This window comes from Mus musculus, chromosome 7 (genome assembly GCF_000001635.26).
Source record: "Mus musculus strain C57BL/6J chromosome 7, GRCm38.p6 C57BL/6J".
In the NCBI taxonomy this organism is placed as follows: Eukaryota; Metazoa; Chordata; class Mammalia; order Rodentia; family Muridae; genus Mus; species Mus musculus.
This window is the reverse complement of record NC_000073.6, coordinates 132,012,413-132,032,546: the sequence shown is the minus strand read 5'-3', so window position 1 is coordinate 132,032,546 and position 20,134 is coordinate 132,012,413.

Sequence of the window (20,134 nt, the reverse complement as noted above, 5' to 3'; positions counted from 1 at the left end):
CCTGGGCACCTGCAGTCTGCTCTGTGACCCAGCTGCCCATCCTCTTTTTCTGCCTTTCAGAATTCTCCAGAACAGATGGGATGGTGGGTGGCCCCCTTGCTCGAACGAACCCTGGTGAGTAGCTCACTCTCGTGCGGCTGGAGATAGATTTGAGTCTACCGTCTGTCTCTCCCCACTCATGGCCAGCTGTGAGCAAGCCTGCAGCCAGGAGGGACCTTTCTGCTTTGGTAAACTCATCTCCATTTATTGTAGGCCTGCTGGGTAAATGCATTCATTACATTTACCCAGCACTTTGCCCACCATCATCTGATTTGTCCCTCTCCACAATTCCTCCTCTCCTGCTGTGCAAATGAGTAGATGGTTGGAGATGGGAGTGGCCAATTTACTGCCCTACCAGTAAGGGCTGCACAGGAGGGGCTGTGCCAGCTTTTACCCTGCCCCAATCCCTTCTGATGTAGAACAGACAAACAAACCGCATTAGCTCAACTCTGCCACCTGACTATGTTTGCTTAGGGTTCACAGCTCCAGATAACAGCATATGGTTTCTTCTATACAGAGTTGGTTTCCCTCCAGGTATCTCAGCTCTCTGTCTTCCTCCCCCATGCAGCAGAGGCTTGGATTTCAGAGCCCCAGTCTGAAGAGAGAATATCTTGTGTATTGTATGGATGCATCACCTGTCAATTAAAAAGCCTATGGCTTATGGATTAGTAGGGAATAGAGGTGAGACATCTGGGAGGCAGAGAGGATTCTGAGAGAGAGTCAGGTGGGAAGATCCACCGGGAAAATGTGCCCAGACAGATGGACACATGGTAGCTGAGCACAAGTAGCCAGCCACATGGCAGAATGTAGGCAAGAATAAATGGGATATTTTACTTTGCATCTAGTCAGAGAAGAACCTAGCTCTATAGCCAAGGTATTTGTAAATATATTTTTGAGTCTGAGTCTTATTTCTGGGAGCATGGGGCTGGGAGGAAGAACAAGGGCCCAACTTCAACAACTGTCTATTTCAGGCTGTGCCTGGTGAAAGCAAGCCCTGTGCTGCTGATGCAGTCGGGAACCTGCAAAAGCAAATCAGGATGTTGTTATTCTTCACGGTTGCAGGGGGGGGGGGCCCGCAATGCCTGAGGCCCATCCTGCTGCTGCCCAGACCCTCTGTAGAGACCGAATGAGGCTCTACCAAACACGAATGGTATGAAATGTGAGTGAATGGCATGAAATGTGAGTGCAGGCCTTTTTAGAAAAGCTGAGTCAAAGAAATGTCTGGTGCAAGCCACACCTTTCCCCATGTCAATGTTAGGAATTTCAGAAGTTCTCACTGTCCTGTAAGAGTCTGAGAACAGGCACACCCAACCTTAGGTTCCTGAGTCATTGCATAAGACAGAAACAGGAGCCCATGGTCACTGGGGATTCTGGCCTCTCATGTACCTCAGCCTCGGGAGGCAGTGAGTGAGCTAGGCAGGAGAAATAGAGGAAGACCTTCGACTGGAAAAGCCAATACTTCTCTTATGGCTGGGACACTTTAGAGCTGGGGGATTTTGCATAGAAAAGGACCCCAACTATTCAATAAACATGGAAGGTCCTGGAACCTTCTTCCAGGAAGGGAATCTGGTGGCCTGAGCCAAGCATGTTACACAATACTTAAAACTCTTGGGGGTTTTTTTTTGGTGAAATGATTTTTTTTTTGGTGGAGGGGGAAAAAAACAAGCTAAGGGTTTGCTGTGGTCACACTAGTAGCTCTGAGGCTTTCATGAGGGAAAGTCCCCTGGCCTTCTGATGGGAAGACAGTAAAATGGGGAGTCTGAGAAACTAGTGTTTAGGGAAAGGACAGATACCTGGTAAACTTTCCAGGTGGGATTCAGAGGAGACCACTGTACTTAGTGAACTATTTGGTTTAATAAGGTGCCTTGGTTTAGGGTTTCCCAGATGTTGGGTCTCAATAAGAACTGGGGTGCTGGGAGCTTATTTGACAGGACACTGATTTGGGATTGGAGGAAGGAGGAACAGTGGTGGGTGGAGGAGATAAGGTCCCTGACTGAGTAGCAGTGACTCATGCCATGGGGGTCTTCCAGAAGAATAGAAGTTCCCCTGCTATCATCCAGTGGAGGACAGGAGGTAGGAGTGTTGAACCCCTGCTTTTTGCCTGCTGGGCAAAGGCTGCCCCAGGGGTGTTAACACTTTGCCCTCTGATACATTTGGATGTGGCCAGTAGACTCCTGGAGGAGGATGCTGTCCAAGAAGAGCTTGGTGTAAAGTCAGGGAGATGGAGCATTTGAGGTGGAGCATACTCGGTCCGCAGGAAATGAGTGTGAAACTGGGATCACGGGCTGCTGGCCAGGAGGCCGAAGTGCCATTCCCCATGAGCAAAAGACAACCATGAAAGGAGCACCTGGGACACAGCCCATTCAGGTGACGTTCTGAATCCATCATGGCGACACGTGGCCTGAGAACACTTACTAATATCTCTTCTCAGCTCCCTGATGCAGGCAGTAATAACTGTAAGAACTCTGCACAAACACTCCTGTACCCACAAAGCAGGAATCGAATGGGACATTGATCGGGCACAACCCTGATCCACTAATTCATCCATTTAACAAGTTATTTAGTGAGCCCCTACTGCTTACCCAGCATCATGGGGTCAGTAGACACAGCAGGGGAGGGAGCAGGAGATGGCTCTGTCCTATGGATGTGGAGTTTTCTCCCATCCTTAGCTTCAGCCCCAGTAAGTATGCCATGGATGTGTAAAAGAATTGATTTCCAGAATATCAGAGTTTGTGCTGCTTTCACAACAGAAACCAGTGAGCAGAGACAGGCACTGGGGGTTTAAGTTGCTCTTTACTCCGGGAGCCAGCAGTCTGAGGAAGCAGCAGGCTATCACCCCAACTGCCTCGTTCCTCATCTAGAGCTAGTAGATTCTATGGAGTGGGCAAAACCAGTCAGACACTCAGGTGCTCAGCCCACACCTCTGAGCCTTGTGATGTCTGTGTCTGTCTTGCAATCTGCCCTCTTTCTGTGGACATCTAGGCTCAGGTAGTTCTTGCAACGCTGAGTCTAGTTAAGTTTGTGGTGGGACAAGCTTCCATTTTCCAGGGGCATCTAGGCTGGGTGGGTTACAACGTGGACATCCTAAGCTACTAACGATATGTATGTGTGGACTCTTTTTCCTAGAACATGGAATATATATGTGTCCTTTGAGTACAGAATATCCAAGTATTCTTATCCATCTCTTCTGTCACCTATCATCCCCACTGTCAGTATTAACTCTAACATCTATAAGGCCTTTAGCATAGGACAGATAAGAATGCTTCCAGTGTACCTGGTTGACTGACAGCACGGCTTTTTACTGGTAAGGGAATTCTCCAGCACATGATTGTATATTCCAGAGTGCATCTTAGGAGACAGTAAGCAGTTAAGACTTACTGTGACCTCTCAGTTTTCCTTTTCCACTTTGGAAAAATCTAGTCATTAATGATTGCCACAAACCCTTGTTTATTTGCAGAAATCTCTCCTTATAAAAACAATTTCTCCTTTCCCTTTAACATCCCTTATAAAATACATCCTTGTATTTATATCATTTTTATTTCTCTCTCTCTCTCTCTCTCTCTCTCCACATGTTAGTTCCTTTTTACTTTCCTTTCCTAACATCACGAGACAGAGCAACAGGTAAATACTTCTATCCACTTATTAAACGAGAGCTGAGCCCAGATAACAGTTAGAACATAATGTGATGAATTAAGGTCACTTGTCAACACTGGCAAACCAGAAAGATTTTGTGTGATGTGAGGCCCAGGCAGACTTTATGGCCACTTGGAACTTTTTAAAAGGCAGTTTTACATATTTCTTCCTGTGTCTCACAAAAGTCTTGAGAATTACAGAACATTATATTCTAGCAAAATCTAACCAAGAAAACAGAGGTTCTAGTGACCTTGGATAGAAAACCTTTTAGTATAGGCAAAGGCACAAAGGAGAGAACAGAATCAGGGCTGGGAGTCCTTGAATGCTAACTCTGCAATCATAGTTTTTGGAGGCAAAAGGTACCCACTCCTCCAAGGAAGTAGGCAAGATAGCAAACCAGTACCTTTTATTTCCACAGAGGCATAACTTTGTCAGACCAAAGGAATGGAGGCTGTCACCTCTTCTAAAAGCTGGAGCTCTGAGACAAATCAGACAGAGCAGAACAAAGCAAGAAAGCATCTTTAATTCTGATACCACACTACCCAGGAAAGAGAACCTAAGCAGAAGTGAGAACAAGCAAGTCTTAGTCCAGGAACCAAATCAGGAGTTATAGCCATTCGATTTATTCGGCATGAGTGACAGTTGCTTGGGGATTTTCCAGCCCAAATTCCAGCATCGCCCTGTTCAGGAAGTCTTTGAATTCTACAAACCAGTTCTGTGAGTTACCAGAGAGTCCCAAAGCTGCCCTAAACATGGGATTCTGGAGTCAATGCTGGCTGTCACCACAGGGGCCAGTGAGCAGACTCAGAAATGGGACCTTCAAATTGTGATTTAATCAGAGATCTAGCTCTCGGAGGAGTCAGAGACTTGACACCCTAAAAGCTACTCTACATCCCACCTCCAGACAAGAGATTATCCATGGAGAAGGGGCGAGGGGTAAAGTGGTCAGTCATTCCAAAGCTCAATCCATTAGCCACATCTCAGAAACGTGTGTTTTCCGTGGTCCCCTTGTTATCATATCCTGCATTCCTTCCCTCACCGTATGGATGTCTGGGTTCTGGAAACTCTAAGTCTAATTAGCATCTGCCAGTATCAACCTTGTCCTCTTGCAGGGGCATCTAGGCTGCAGGTAGTGGTGACTGAGAACAGCAAGTCACTGAGGGTACATATGGGCTAAACTACCCATCACATACATGTACATACTCTACAATATGGGTATAAATGTAGACTATAGGAGTGGTCCTTTCATTCCATCTTGCCCCTATTAAACATTGGATTACAGACAGGAAATCAGGAGAGGGGCATTCTTGTCAGGTATAGGAATGTGATCAGTTGTACAGAGTAATGGTCATTCAGAAAGAATATATGGAGGAAGTGGCTTTCAAGAGGGAGATAAGAGGCAGGGAGTGAGCCTCATGCATTCACAATGGTCTGGAAGATGGTGGGATCAGGAGGTGAGGGGTCATCTCATTGAAGGGGAGAGATGTCAGAGGAGGGAGGAAAGTACCCCCCTTTGCTTTAACATTTTGGCTAAGCTGGGCAGGATCCACTATTCACAAATCGTTAAGTGCCACTTAGTTAAATTAACTTGTGCAAACACACAGGTGTGGCTGATTACCTAGGGTGCTACTAAGCCTAGGATGGGTGGCCATTCTCCACTTTGTTTGTCCTACATTTGAAGGAAGAGACTTTAGTGGAGCAGGAGTAATGGAGTTGGCCTGAGAAAGACTGAGGCAAGGAGGGACTATTGGAGGGACCAGTGCAAGTGAAGTGAGAGTTGATGATACAGGCCTAAACAGGGCCAGCCGTAGGCACAGTGAAGCATCCTATTGTAACTTGCTCCCGGGGACTCCATGCTATGAGTTTCTGTGGAGGTGCTGAGTCTTAGGTTAAATGTGTTTAACTCCCCCAGTCAGTACTTACATAACATGAAAGCTGGCTGCAGACTCGGGCTTTCCACCTGATCCTTCCTCCCTGTCATCTAATGAGACTCAGGTCAAGGTCAGGATGCGTAAAAGCCCAGGAATGAATGAGCTGCCCCAGATCATCTCACTCTTATCTGAGGCTTTGAGCTTTAACCAGACAAACCGAGGTGCTGCGGAACCACAGGAGGATCTCATCTTTAGACACAGTTTTCTACAACTCTCAAAAGTTGTCAGCAACATCCACCCCACCTCCTCCTCACTCTGAGCCTATGAACAGACGTCATCAACAACATTAGTACCACGGAGACATATGCTTTCCTTTCATTAATTGCTTAGACCTCTTACAGACGAGCATGTTATTTTTCTAAATGTTGGAGGAGGACTCGAAGGTATGCTAACTTTTCTAAACGATGCCTCCTGGTACCAGAAGCACAGAGGGTTTGTCCTAGGTTGCTGAACGATCCATAGGACATAATTAGCTGAGCTTTGCAGTCAGTCCTTCCTGTGTCCTTTCAGTCCGTTCAGCCACACGCATCGTGTCATGTCTCCCACACAGACGAGCTGCTATTTTTCCCGCAGCAGAAACGCACCTTCTGTTGGGGGAAGAAACGATTGTTGACTGTATCTGTGTTCTGTGAGGAAAGTGTGTGGAGATACGTCAATCTCCTGATAAATTAACAGGATCAGATTACACATTTAAGGACTGTCAATCATCACTTGGCAGCGTATGTGCCAGTAGCTGATCTATATTCTTCCTCTCAGCTTGAATCCTGTATTTAACATTTACCAGGAGATAGACAGTTGGAGGCAGGAGACTGTGAGGTCCCTCCAGAGGTGTTGTTCCTTAGCTTCACTTACCTGCTTACGACCCCTAGTTGTGATGTTAATTTCCTCCATGGCTTGACTGGATTTAAAACAAAAATCCATTATAAAGAGTGCTTTCCCAGCTTTAACCAATGAGAAAAGAGCTGCCTCAAATGTGGCTGGAGTCCTGGCTGGAGAAAGTCAGCACTACCCCTCCCCATCCCATCTGGCATCCAGCACTACACGGGTGTCCATTTAGGTCTAGGATTGCCTGTCACTTCCCTGGACCTTCCCCAGACTTATTGCTAAGCTACCCCCCAACCACACCCCGGTAAGCTTCCTTGCAATGATGGAAACTGGCACGACTTGGCTAATACCAGTCAATCAACGAAACTGATGTAGGCTGTGGAAGGACTGTTACGAAATAATCTCTGATATTGGGGAAAGACACAAACCAGCCACACCGCACCATGTCTGCATGGTTTTGGGCTGACTAAGGCAACAAGGGGATAAAGAAAGAGCAGACACAGGACCAGAAAGGCTGAGACCAGGTGGGCCGTGCTGGCTCCGATGGAGTACCAGTACTGTGCAATAAGCCAGAACCTCTGCATGTTTATTATGCACAGCACGGGTTAGCTAGTCTCAGGAGCAGGTAGCAGCGTCAAGCTGTAAACACCCAGAAGGGAGCCCTGGTTGATGCTCTCTGTGCACCCTGTACAGGGGCTAGAGGAAGGCTTTGCAACTTCCCTGAGCCTGAGCTGGGGAAAGCTTTGCCAGGTCTCTTGGACCTGAGGCATTGGGGTCCTTGGACATGGCTGTGCTCTTGGAAGAATACACACTCACCCCAGGTTTCATTAGCTCCTTGTACTTTCACTCTGGATGTTCTCTGCTCTTCACACCCCGTGTGTCTAGCAAAACAAACTCACAACCCAGTGCCAAGGTCAGTTTCTGGCGGGAGTTTGCCAGAAAAGCTACCACTCAGGATTTGGGGGTGACATGTATGCAAGGCACTAATTTGAATTAAAACAATGTCTGTCTGGATTCAGCTTGCAAATCTGGCTCTGTGGCCTGAGCTCTGCTAACCCTTTGCTTCTCTCTTCTCCACCATTAAGTGTTCGCAGATGCACAAACACTCATGTAGCCACAACAGACGCTCTGGTTTGTGGGGGTTGTGGGGGTGGGGGGATCATTGTTTAAATCCCTGGAATCTGATAGATTCTTTTCAAAGCATTGTAACCCAGTAGCTGCCTGAGCCAGCCTCCAACACATCAGCAGAGAGAAGTATGAGAACTAGGGGATTAGAGCCAGGCCTATTCTTATAATAACGTCTTAAATTACCCTTTGGAGGAATAAGTCACATTTGTCTCCAAGTAATTCAAATATAGTTTCATTATGTTCACCTTAGTTCATCACCCCCGCTGTTTACTGATCCTAAATAAGAAAATAGTAATCTGCATATCATGAGTTCTTTTATCATCTCAATAAAAGGGAGGGCAAAACAACCTCTGACAAGAGACTCCTTTGTTGATTCTTCTGAGTCTTCTCTCCTAGCAAGGAGGCCATTGGGATGAGCATCCTTTGGGCTCAGGAAGAGAGGGGGAAGGCTGTTCCCAAGCTGCAGTACCTGACACCAAAAACCGATTCTGAGGGGGAAGGGCACACACATGGAGACAGCTACTCAGATGGTGCATTGGCTGGTTTTCTGTCAACTTGACACAAGCTAGAGTCGTCTGAGAGGAGGAAGCCTCGACTGAAAAAATGCCTCCATAAGATCTGGCTGTAGGCAGGACTGTAGGGCATTTTCTTCATTGGTGATTGATGGGGGAGTTCATTGAGGGTAGTGCCATTCCTGGGTTGGTGGTCCTGGGTTCTATAAGTACGGATCAAGCCAGTAAGCAGCACCCTCCATGGCCTCTGCATCAGCTTCTGCCTCCAGATTACTGCCTTTTGTGAGTTCCTGTCTTGACTTCACTCAATGATGAACTGGGGAAATGTAAGCCAAAAAACCTTTTCCTCCCCAACTTTCTGTTTGGTCCTGGTATTTCTTCACAGCAACAGAAACCTTCAGACAAGATGGTACCAGGAGTAGGGTTCTGCTGTGACAGATCTAATCATGGTTTGGGGAGGATTGTAGAAGGGCTTTGGAACTTTGGGTTAGAAGCACCATTGAGGGTTTCGAGCTCAGCGAGCTTTTCTGTAGGAACTTGGAAGATATGAATGGTGTATTAGTCAGGGTTCTCTAGAGTCACAGAACTTATGGATAATTTCTAAATAGTAAAGGAATTTATTGATGACTTACAGTCGGCAGCCCAATTCCCAACAATGGTTCAGTCGCAGCTGTGAATGGAAGTCCAAGGATCTAGCAGTTACTCAGTCTCACGCAGCAAGCAGGCGAAGGAGCAAGAGCAAGAGCTAGACTCCCTTCTTCCAATGTCCTTATATTGTCTCCAGCAAAAGGTGTAGCCCAGATTAAAGGTGTGTTCCACCACACCTTTAATCCCAGATGAAAGGCATAGCCCAGATTAAAGGTGTGTTCCTTAACTCGGAGATTCAATCTTCTGGAATCCATAGCCACTATGGCTCAAGATCTTCAAACCAAGATCCAGATAAGGATCTCCAAGCCTCCAGATAAGGGTCACTGGTGAGCCTTCCAATTCCGGATTGTAGTTCATTCCAAATATTGTCAAGTTGACAACCAGGAATAGCCACTACAAATGGTGAGGGCAATGCAGACAATGGAGGCCTGGCTTCTGAAGTTTCAGAGTAAAGTTTAATGACTCTATCAGAGCTATTTGTTATCTTGAATTTAGATACCATGATCCTGGCTAGTGGAGGCTGAAGAATCAGCTGTGATTAACAAAAGACCAGATCCATTAAAGTGAAACCTTGGCTTTACTGGGACAATTGATGCTGGTCAGCTGGAACTGAGAAGTTAGTGGTGATTAAGAAAAGACCAGCATCATTGAGCTGAAATCTTCTGGGAAGTATTTCCTGAGAGTCAGCACACAGAAAAAGTGTTCTAGGGGTGATCAATGTTGTATGTCATGCTGACAGCTGAGCTTCATAATGTGTAAAGAGTCATCCAGGTGCTGAGATGGAAGGAAGGAACATCCAGAGACTGCCCCACCCGGGGATCCATCCCATATACAACCACCAAACCCAGACACTATTGCATATGCCAGAAAGATTTTGCTGACAGGACCCTGATATAGCTCTCTCTTGTGAGGCTATGCCAGTGCCTGGCAAACACAGAAGTGGATGCTCACAGTCATCTATTGGATAGAAAACAGGACCCCCAATGAAGGAGCTAGAGAAAGTACCCAAGGAGCTAAAGGGGTCTGCAACCCTATAGGAGAAACAACAATATGAACTAACCAGTACCTCCCCCAGAGCTGTGTCTCTAGTTGCATATGTAGCAAAGGATGGCCTAGTCAGCCATCAATGGGAGGAGAGGCCCTTGATCTTGCGAAGATCATATGCCTTAGTACAGGGGAATGCCAGGACCAGGAAGAGGGAGTGGGTAGGTTGGGGAGCAGGGCAGGGGGGGGGGTATAGGGGACTTTGGGGATAGCATTTGAAATGTAAATGAAGAAAATATCTAATAATAATAAAAAAGAGTCATCCAGTTGGTACTGCTTTTGAAAGAATAAAGGTGTCATAGAGAGCAGCTGAGATTTGGCACTGTGAGAGGACAGGAAGTTCTAATGGTAAAGGTATAGCCTCAGTAGCAATTGAAGGCCCAGGAATAAAGGGGTCATGCAGAGAAGTTGAGCCTTGGCACCATGAAGAGAGCCTAGGAGAGGTTACTGGTGGAAGTGCAATACCATTGCAACAGAAGACACCAGGATTTTGGAGATGCCAGTACCATGGAATAGCAACCAAGAACAGCAACATGTGTTGGGTGGATCTGTCCTGAGCCTGGGAGATAAGCTGTCTATGCTGCAGATAGTGGGGCCTGAGAAGCGGCCCAGGCTCTCTGGAGGAGCCCAGAAGATTGTGAGTGGAGCTCAGATATTAGCAGTGTGTTGTTAACTCAGTTGGAATTTGATTTTGCTTTGATTTGATTATGACTATGCCCTGGTTCTTCCCTCTTGAAGTAAAAAAGTATTTATTTATTTATTTAGTTAGTTAGTTAGTTTTTACAGGAACCCAGGGTTGAAAAACTGAATTTTAAAAGAGACTTTGGATTTTTTTCAAGAGACTGTATTTAAAGGTGTTTGAATTTGTAAAGACTATGGGACTTTGAAGTTTATGTTTTGAATGTGAGATCTTGGGGGTGAATGAGGAAGGAAAGATTTTAATTGAAAAGTGATAGGGATGGGTGTCAAGTTGACAAGGGGTCAGTTGTATCCACTGGTTTTATGTCAACTTGACATAAGCTAAAGTCGTCTGAGAGGAGGGAGCCTCAGTTGAGAAAGCGCCCCCAGAATTTCAGGTTGTAGACAGGCCTGTGAGGCATTCTCTTAATATAGTGGTTAATGGGGGAGGGCTCAGCCCATTGTGGGTGGAGCCTGGGCTGGTGGTTCTGAGTTCTATAGGAAAGCAGGTTGAAGAAACTCTGAAGGAAGCCAGTAATCGGCACCCCTCCCTGGCTTCTGCATCAGCTCCCACCTCCAGGTTTCTTCTGTTTCTGAGTTCTTGTTCTGACTTCCTTCAAGAGATACTGAATGTGGAAGTGAGGTGCCTGTGGGGACGGGGAGATGATGCTGGTCCTAAGTGGTACTGAGGAATCATGAAAACCATGTTCAGCAGATGGGAGGGGCTTGACTATGAAGGGCAGCTGTGAAGGAACGACAGAAAACTCACCCCATTACTGAGGTTGCCCTTCTCCCCACTGACAGGAAAGCAACTAAAACCAGCGATGGCCACAGACATTCACTGGCTGATGAAACTTGAAGGAGTGAGCACACATCAGGAGTGGCTGGACCTGAGAGCAGATAATTTTAATCAGGAACATCTCTCCAGTCCTGGACTCTGATCTCCGTGCAGGTGGCTTCAGAGCAAGAGTGTCCTCAGACATTAAGAGATAGGTCAGTCATACTGACCAGACTCTCATCTCGTGGTCTTAACGCTGGGGTGGGGTGGGGTGGGAGGCAAGAACTCCTCTTTCTACCTAGTAGTCTCACACAAAGCCTTTGGGTTGAATATTCATCTCTAACACAACTCATGTAGTACAGGGGTTGCAGTTCTCTACCTAGCCAGGTCTGGGTACTGGGTCAGGGGCTAGTGAAAGGGATAGGTTTCATCCCAAGAACATGGGAGTCAGGCTTAGGAGCTGGCTCCATTGATAAAGTGCTTGCCATGCAATCATGAAGACCTGAGCCCTCAGTACCTGTGGAAAAGATGGACAGAACAGTAGTACACACCTGTGGTCCCAGTACTGGAGAAGCAGAGCCAAGTGGATTCCCAGAGCACAGTGGCCAACCAGGATAGCTGAACTGGTAAGCTCCAGGTTCAGTGGGAGACCCTGCCCCAAAACCCAATTGGAGAGTATTGAGGAAGACACCTGACATGGCTGTCTGACCTCTACATATGCACCACACACACACACACACACACACACACACACACACCAAATGAGAAAGAGGATACTTCCAGGGAGTCTTGAGTCTTCCCAGAAGAATGCTGGGATACAGAGCACCATTAGGCTCTGAGAAGACAGGATTCTTGCTGTTTAGCTGTCTGCTGCATCACTGGTAGCATGTTGGGAGCTATTAAGACAACACTATTGTCCTGATCTCTGAATTGGGCCTCTCCCCCCGAGAAGAAAAGGGGGTCAAAAGCGGGCCACCAACGCACCGCTCCGAGAACAACCACAGATTGTCCCAGCCCTAAGTCAGCGCTGGATGTCCTGACCACAAGATGTACCCTGATACCACCAAGTTCCTGCTTCCCCATGTAGTCGCCAAAAGAAAAATTTCCGCTGCCCCATTCCTCCTGCTGAGAAGTATTTTCCCTTTGGCTTGTGCATTTAAGCCTTGAGCCTTGCTGAATACAGTGAGACCTTGATGCTAATCAGACTGCTTCCATATGTCGTTCATTGCACTTGGTTCTCGTCTCTCCCTCCCCCCATTTGGTTCTTAGGAGAAGGTCCCCCCGAGACCCTCGAGTAACTAGACCTGCTGGATGGGTCAGTAGCACATGGTTGAATGCGTGTGTGCTTCACTAGAAGAAGGAACATGGTGATCTGGACACGGATGCACCAAACTCTTGTAAGTTAACTAGGTAAAACCACTTACTTTCGACACCTCTGTGCTTCTTCACACGATGTCTAAGTCTGGTGAGTTTGACCCTCAAGCCCTGGAGATGTATCTCTCTCCCTGATGGGAGCACCCCATGTCTGTCCTCTGTCTGGGGCTGCTACTCTACTTCAGAGAACGTCTTGGGATCAGATAGACCCTGCTTATCTCTATTGAGTCCTGGGACCCTGGGAAGGATCCTTTACGACCTGATATTTTATAGCTTCAAAGAAAATGTTATGGTGAGGGATGAGGGCAATGGGGTCTTGGGAACTGATGTGTGAACGAAACATACTCGGAGAACACAGATACTGCAGTCATGACTTCAGTCTTATTAGCATTTGTTTTCCAAATCCCATCAAGAACCCCTGGTGCTGTTGACTTAGTGTCTCTTCCAAGTCTACAAAAATGAGGACAGTGACCCTTGAATGAATGCAGGCTGTGGGGTTCCTGGCTTAATCAGGAATCTCTCAGTAAAACTGTACTTCGCAATGTCAAGATGACTCTATCTCTGGCTGGGTACATTGAGGACATTGGTTATTTATTTGGGTCTGAATGAGCTTGATCTTGGGACTCTAGGAAGAAAAATAGCATGACCCTAAAAACAAAGCAGGTCAGTAGTTCTCCCCGTGTCTCCTGACTTTGATTCAGATCTAACATGGGTTCCCAGATATGCACTGGAGACATACCCCCCATAGTTCTCTTGGACATAGTGGGAAATTTGGGGCCAGGAGACCTGCTGCCCCTTCTCCTTTAGATCCACTGTGTCCTGGCTGATAGTTTTGGTGATGAAAAACAAGTCTGAGTACCACAGTTGTTTGCAGCAAAGAGCTGAAGTCAAGGGGTCTTATGAAGAGGATGCCTGAAGTACAGGCACATTGATTTACCCTGGAGTACATGTCCTTAGGGGGAAAGGCTGGAGGGGGGTGTTCAGCAAGGCTTTATTACCAAGAGCCTCTCAAAAGAGATGCCCACAGTACATCCAGGGACCAGAACCCCCCCAAAGCTGTATACCTGAACAACTCCCCCACCAACACCCAGGTGTCATACCCCTTGCCTATATCCCTCCCCTCCATCTTCCTCCATCCTCTGGTCTCCCCATGCCCAGTTGTCCCTTCTTTCAGTGCTAACTAGAACTGTGTATACAGGACCACGGAGACCAATGGGTGTGTATCAGCCACATTCCCCCACCCCAGCTATGTATGTAACCCTCCCTATGGTGCATGGGAGGGCTTAATTTGAATCTGGACTCAACACTTAGCCTGCAGTTCCAAGCCCCATGAGCCTAAATGTTTTCATCTTTCAACAGGAGGGAATACTGCCACACTCCAGGGATGTTACAGTGTTAAATGTGACAGTGTTGGCAAAAGGCTTGACATGCAAAATGCTTATTAACCGCTGTGAATTATTTCCTGTGAAAAGCACAGCTACAGGAAGTTTAACAGAGCTGGTGCAACAGTTATTTCAATCTCGGTGGTCCATGAAGGCAGGGGAGTGGAAACTGATGGTTCTCTCACATGACTCCCTTAATGACTACTGTACTTCCATTTATCTGTGACATCTCAAGTTTCCAGACAGTATTTGATTTTTCTTCTCCTCTTCCACCTTCTTCCATAAGGTCTCCAGACTACTCCTCCCTTCCTATCAGAATCTCCCCTGCCTCTTCCCCATTCTACCCTTCCTCTTCCTCCCCTCCTCTTCTGCTCTACTCATCTTCTCTTCCCATCTGCTCCCTCCTCCTCCTCTTTCTCCTCTTCCTCCTCCTCTTTCTCCTCCTCCTCCTCCTCCTCCTCCCTCCCTCCCTCCTCTCTTCCTGTGCAGCAGCTGTGTGGAGAAACTCATGGACAAAGTACACACTGAGGTTTCTGATCACCCAGCCTCTCCAGTGACCAACCAGCAGACACAGATGGTGACTTAATAGAAGTCCCTAAACCTTGTCCTGAACAAATGTGGGCCCTGTGTCTGAAATGGAGAACATCCTTCTCACAGTCCCTTCAGAAGAGTCAGAAATTCCTAGAGCAGATATTCAGAGCCAGTGGGCCCCAGGTGATCTTGGGCTCTGAGGAGAGAGGCTAGCAAATGGACAGAGGAGACCCACTGACCTAACCTGGCTTCAAGACTGTATCTATCTTCACTGTTTCTCAAGCTCATATCCCAGTCAGCCTGCCTTGATCCCAGCCCAGAGCAGAACATCTGGACGTTGAAAAGGTGTGATTTGTACAGCCTGGATTCTGACAGATCTGTTCTGAGGAGTTAATAGATAAGGAAACATAACATGGGGAAATAGTGCTGATTTCCCCAAACACCAGTCAGTTCTGGCAGTTTTGACTTGAATCCACATGAGCAAATTCTATCCCACCAAGTCTTACCTGATAGTGTTTACAGGCTGGTGCTTTGAACATTCCCAACAGATGACATGGCAAAGCTTAGGGGGCTGGGGAGGGTTCTGCTAGGAACATTTCTCCAAAAAGAACCCATCCTCACTTCCTTCTTAGAGGTGGGGTATTCTTCATAGACCTCAGATGAAGAGACTGTAGACTGTAGCTTGTCTTTGTTACTTTGTGGGTTCCTCTTTTTCCCACCCTCTCCTACCAGTTTCTCCCCCTAACAATATATAGAAGAGAAAGAAAAGTAGGAGAGAGAGAGAGAGAGAGAGAGAGAGAGAGAGAGAGAGAGAGAGAGAGAGGCCTTGAATCTGATTTCTTCCTTTTTGTTTTTTGCTTTGAGCACGACTACCAACAAACCACAACCAACTTCCAAGTCTGCCTCTCAGAAGCCCTAGCATTTGTCTACGCTCTGAAAAGTTCCCAGAATTCCAAATGTCACACAATCGCAGAAACTATCTGCAGCTGGCAAAACCAGGCCTCCTCTAGAGCACCAGACAAATCATAGTCAGCTGCTGCACAGTGTGAAGCAGCCCCAAATCCCCACACCTGAGATTACATGAAAACACACTCTTAGAATATTTCCATGTTTTCAAAGAAACCAAAATTCCTGAGTTCTCACTACAACATACTTTTGAGCAGACCAGTGGAGTTCTTAGTGTTGAAGTTGTGTCTCCTTTTTCTCTCCCTTCTGGGTTTCAGAAACACTTCAGAGATTTCTACCCCCAGCATTACTGAAGCTGCATTAATAGATGGTTTCTCTCTCTCTCTCTCTCTCTCTCTCTCTCTCTCTCTCTCTCTCTCTCTCTCTCTCTCTCTCCCTCTCCCTTTCTTTCTCTTTCTTTCTCTCTTCCTTCCTTTTTTCTCTTTCTTTCTTTCTTTCTTTCTTTCTTTCTTTCTTTCTTTCTTTCTTTCTTTCTTTCTTTCTTTCTTTCTTTCTTTCTTTCTATTTAAAGATTTATTTGCCAGGAGCCATCCAGGAGAGGCTAAGGGCTAGCAGGTGATCTTCCAGAGATGTTTCACTGTGGACTATGATGGCTGTGTCCTTGGAGACAAGGCCTGAGGGACAAATCTGTGGATTTGATTCCTGTTATTGATATGCCTTTCCTGTCATTATTGAATTGAATAATAATCCCTGGGCATTGGCCCACCCCCACTCCCCACCCCCCATTGTAGAAGATTTTCTGCAGATCAGGGAGATGTACTTTGTTGTAGCGGTGCTATACAGAGATGATTTCTTAACTCTTAACGACGATTCTGTAAGAAAATCTAAAACTATACCAATAATTATTAAGCCCTTTATAATAAGGACTTCAGCTAAGGCCCTCTGTGATATGAGTACTGCAATTAGAAATCTGTCAGTCTTCACATGTCATGAGCTAATTGCTTCTGAGATAGAAAGCAGGCATGTGCAACTTAGAACACATTCCTTAGAGCTGTAAAACAATTAACCAAAGGTCATAAAAAGAAACAACAATTTATTGTAGGTGCAAAGACAGAAGATAAAATATTGACTGGACTTATCTATACAAAACTCCAATGCTAATTTAAACACAAACATTATAGTTTTAGACTCTCAGTGAACCTGAGGAGTTAGGGACAGATAATGCATGTCTAGCTAGATAATTAGTCTTGATAAGAGCACATCTAAACATACCTGTTGTAAACTTCTTATTCCATTTATGATTTGAATTTATGTCTAAACTTGTAGTGAACTTTTTGATTGTTGAAATACCATGTAATCATGTATTCTGAGAAAATGTATAAAGAACTGAGAACAATGAAAAGAACAGGGTAGCAGAGTAGAGTAGAAATTAAGAGAGCAACTTAGAAATAAAGAGAGCATATAGTCTATCGTCTGATAGGCTTCCCACCTCCCCATACTTTCCCTTAGAATTAAAGATTAGAATTCTTTTTATAAGTGTCCCCCCCCCCGCACCCCTCCCCCCAGTCTTTCCCTAGTTGACAAGGAGTTAAATAAACCCTCAGCCTTTGGGCCAGTCACCTGAAGAGAGGGACTGTGGAGACAAGAACAAAAGACCTTTTTACCTAGTCGCCTGCTGTTAAGCACTGGTGTTAATTTGCCCCAGGCCTGCAGCTTCTGGCCTCAGAGTAACTTAAAGTCAAGATAGGTAAACATTATTATGGAAAACAACCTTAATGACTTGCAAGACCAAGTTCCCAACCCCCTACCTAGCACATGGGTTGCACTAAAGAAGTAAACAGCGAGTCTACTCCTGAGGTTTACACTAAGGGAGTTCTGCTCATGCAGGGATAGATCCACCAGAGCTTGGTTTGTAATGGAAACCAGCTGGAAAGCAACTGAATGCTCACCAACAAGTGGATGGATTGCAAAAATACTGCAGTAAACACGTGCTATTCCTGTACATTTTTTATACTTTCAGGCATCAGTTAAAATAAAGTTAATTTTAAAAACGGGGGTGCATCCATACCATGGAATACTGATTAGTTGCAGAACAGAAGGTGATTATACACATGTGACTTTCAGAGTCACATGAGTGATATAGCCAAGCAACTGGCCATATTTGAGAAGTCCTATAGAAGGCAAAGACCTTGCCAGTTGCATGGTCAACATCCAGCATCAGATGCTGGTTCTGCTGGGCTGGGATGTAGTCCAACTGTTATCACAGGAAGCAGGGTGTTGTCCTGGTTGGTCCCAGTTAAAGCACAAAAGTCATAAGAGATCATGACAGGGCTGGGGAGGTGTTTCACTCAGTGGTTAAGAGTACTTGCTGTGTTTCCAGAGGACCGGAGTTCAATTCCCAGCACCCACATAGCAGCTCACAGCTGTTTGTACCTCCAGTTCTAGGGGATCTGATACCTTCATACAGTCACACAGTTCCAGGGGATCTGATACCCTCACACAGACAAGGCAAAGCACATACGAAACAGGGAGGGAGAGAGAGAGAGAGAGAGAGAGAGAGAGAGAGAGAGAGAGAGATCATGACACTGTTCTTGTTTTATGCCGGTCCTCACACCTAACTCATTTGCAGTTAGATGACTAGACATGCTGTGGGTGTGGCCTCTGAGATTGTCTGTCAGTCCCTGATAGTCACCAAGTGGCCTGCAGCAAAACCCTGTTCATGGGAGGCCCATGACAGGCAGTCTTGAGGCACCAAAACTGTCTGGGGGGTGCTTTCATACCACACCAGGCATGTCCTGGAGAGGCTAGTCACAGAGCAATTGCCTAGTGAGTAACTGACAGTCTGGAAACTACATCCTAATTCAGATATGCCTACACATGCCTAGAGTCCCAGCTACTCAGGAGGCAGAGGCAGAATGTTCTCATAAGCCCGTGAGGTGGACAGCAATAGTGACACTCCATGTGACACGCCATTTCTCCGAGTGAACAAGCAAAAGAAACTGCTGTCCTACTTTCTGACTCTGGTGTAACACCCTGCCTGTTTATGCTGGTGCTCGGGGGTTGCTTTGCATAGGACTAACTTGGTCCATGTATCATCTGTAAGAGAATGACTACGGTGAAAGAGGGCACCAGGGAGCACCTGGGTCACCTGTTTCCTTCTGGGGCTCCATAGAATACTACCCACATGGAGTGGGAGGGGGAATGGGATCTCAGTAGGCAGGAAAGGGCAAAGGGTGTGGACACAGTAGGTCAGGGCAGCTGCTGCAGAGTAACTGACGCAGAGACTGTCCATCAAAAGGAACTGAGTGAGTTTGGGAAGCTCAGGATGTTTATTTCCCTATGAAAGTATTAGTAGGTTCTGCACATTATAGGGGTGATTTGAAGAACACCCAGTTTCAAGGTAAGTATTCAACTAATTTAATGGTGGTCATTGCTATTTTATCATCATTATCATTATCAGAGCACAGCATGCACATAGTCCTCAGATAGTCACAGGTAATCCTCCCTCTGCAGATATTGGCCTATAGTTGACCCCAGCATGGGCATCTTTCCATATAAGTACATTTGACTGTGCCAAGGGAGTATCCCTGGTATGCCTGGGCACAGTATTTGGCAGAGAAGTGCTGTGCATGTCTATTTGAAAAGTCCTTGTCTTATTAACTCATAGCCCTGGGGACTTGGTTCTTTTGTGACTGTTCATTGAGGAGACAAATAACTCAGCTGGGCTTCATGTCTGGTTTCAAGGTTTCCATGGAGACCTGGATGAAGACAGATGCAGCTTTCAAAGCCTCCACACTTTCCCCTGCAGTTGGCTAGTGAGAGGTTCTTCTGTGAGATTCATTCTCTCTCTTTCTCTCTCTCTCTCTCTCTCTCTCTCTCTCTCTCTCTCTCTCTCTCTCTCTCCTTCCCTTCCTCCCTCACTGTGTGTGTGCATGTACAGATGTGTGTGTGTGTGTGTGTGTGTTAGAAGCTTGACATTGTATATACACATGCACAGGCTATCCTCTTTGCTGGGAGATATCTTACCCCTGGAAACCAAGAAAAGCCACCACACATGCCTGATGTGGTATGAAAGCACCCCCCAGACAGTTTGGTGCCTCTAGACGGCCTGTCATGGGCCTCCCATGAACAGGGTTTTGCTGCAGGCCACTTGGTGACTATCAGGGACTGACAGACAATCTCAGAGGCCACACCCACAGCATTTCTAGTCATCTAACTGCAAATGAGTTAGGTATGAGGACCAGGCTTGCTACTAGGTCAAGGAAGCTGCTGTGATGGTGGACTCTTGGGGGCATGAGGTATTCTTGGTACTGGATTCCTCTTGTGGTTGGAAGAGGAGGAGGAGAAAGTGAGCAAGTGTTTGTGTACATTCTCTACATAATACTTACTTTCTATCGTTTATGAAGGTTTTAGGTGAGCACCTGCTTGGCACAGTTGTATGCTGCTGCTTAAGATGTTGTGCCTTGTGCATTGTGATACAAGGTGACAGTCCATGGGGGAAGAGAGACACTTAGTCCAGAAACTGGAGCACAGGACTCTGAGGCTCAGGGACACCTATGCTGAGCAGGTCACTCAGCTCTCTTGTCAAGGTTACTTCCATCTAACCTCCAGTGCATCACCCTACTCAGTTCTGTTAGCAAAGGGCAGGCCCATCCTCACTAGAGAACTCTTGCTAGATGAATGTCAAGAAGAAAGAAAAATATCTCCGGAAAAATAGGTAGATGA